Here is a 1757-nt window from a genome sequence, read left to right as displayed (position 1 = left end):
CGTTGAACTTGACGGGACAATAAGATGCTGGACTCTATGTTTGGTATACGCTTGCAATGGGGAAATCTCAACTGAACTTGAGCTGTGGTTATGCAATAAGGTGGAGGAATCCACCATGGTGGGAGGGTTTGGGGAGGGGTGGGGAGAACCCAAGTATCTATGTAACTGTGTCACATAATACAATGTAATTACTGAAGTTAAATAATAAATAATTAAAAAAAAAAAAAAAAAAAAAAAAAAAGAAAGAAACTATCAGAAGAAGGATCAGCACAAGTAATATTTTGTCCTGGAGCTATCCCCATACGTTTTTATTACTTCTTAGTTATGTTTTTTTATTCACAAAGGTAGAACTCACCAAATAGTGGCTGATCGCCTTGTCTTTAAAATTTCAACATTTACTTTGTTACTTTATGCATTTTGTGCTCTACATGGACCAGGAGAAAAAATGTGTTGGGATTCAGAGTGGTCATTTCTTAGTTGTCTCAAAAGGCACAGCTCCAGCAGCTTTCATTAGAGAATACACCTGGAACATCTATGAAGTAATTGTAACGGCTTTGCTCAGGTCATGATTGATGCAGAAGTGCCCATTATACACATGTTCACACAAAACATATTAGAAAAATTTAGCTCACTTTGAAGAAAAAGGTTACTTAGGTGGCTTTATGAAAAATTCTGCAATCCACTTGCTCCAGTGTATGTAGGTTATCAGCTGAAGTTAAAAACTTAATCAGGTAAAACTATTTCATATGATCCAAAGGCAACAACAGAAGAATTATCGGAAAAGATGAAGAATGGTGTTTTTGTTGTTGTTGTTATTGTTCAAAGTTTGATTGGTAAGCACTGAAGAACTCCAGGACACAACATGAGTACACTGTTTAAAAGTTTTCATGAACAGAAGGTCAAGAAGAAAATAATAATATATTTATGTTAATACACATGCATCTATCATACTGTCTCCTAAGTGTTATAGGCCCTGTGATTAGTGCGTTTTACTATATTTTATGATGATGATGATGATAATCATTGTTTTACAATGTGATCCCACAGGCTCTGGGGTTTCCTCCCCCCCAGATCCACTGCCTTCTCTGATTTCCCCCATATTTCTGCAATAGTATAGTCCTTCATAAACAATCACAAGTCCTTCATTCTGCTATTTAGGGTTACACTTAAGAGATTAGTTTTTTTTTTAAGAATCATGGAGTCTGGGAGGAGCCCAGGCCTTATGGTTGGGGGCGGCTTGCAGCTCCCTGGAGTGTGGCGGCTGTGGGGGGTGCCCCTGCCGGGCCGGATCCAAGGCTGGGGACTCAGGCCAAAGTCACTGCCAAAAGGCAGTGACTGATTCCTTGGCTTTCTCCAAGCCAAAGAGGAATCTTCCCTCAGGGTGAGTACACCATGGGGGGAACTTGGGAACTGGATTAAAGTCCTAGCTACACCCTGCCACAGAAACATTATAACAGGACAAGTCTGGGAGACGTCCAGGCCTTGGGGTTAGGGGCGGCTTGCATGTCCCTGCAGTGTGGAGGCTGTGGGGGGTGCCCTGCCTGGCCGGATCCAAGGCTGGGGACTCAGGCCAAAGCCTCTGCCAAAAAGCAGTGACTAAGTCCTTGGCTTTGTGTGGCTAGTGCACCAAAGGGTGCCAGGCTTTACCTGCTGGCCACACAGAGGGGAACTCTGGGGTTTTTAGGATATGTAATTGCTCTTTAGGGACACCCATGAATAAGGCCAGCTTTAGTGTTGCTGAGGTGAATCCTGGGTGA

General features: G+C 42.5%; 1 pseudogene; it reads left to right on the top strand.

Moving 5' to 3' along the window:
* The first annotated feature begins 249 nt into the window (after window positions 1-249).
* On the top strand, window positions 250-931 carry LOC131480872 (monoacylglycerol/Diacylglycerol O-acyltransferase-like; annotated as a pseudogene).
* Window positions 932-1757: the final 826 nt, after the last annotated feature.

Source organism: Ochotona princeps, chromosome 7, assembly GCF_030435755.1.
Source record: "Ochotona princeps isolate mOchPri1 chromosome 7, mOchPri1.hap1, whole genome shotgun sequence".
Classification (NCBI taxonomy): domain Eukaryota; kingdom Metazoa; phylum Chordata; class Mammalia; order Lagomorpha; family Ochotonidae; genus Ochotona; species Ochotona princeps.
The sequence above is the reverse complement of the archived record's forward strand: the minus strand, read 5'-3'. Positions and strand labels throughout refer to the sequence as shown.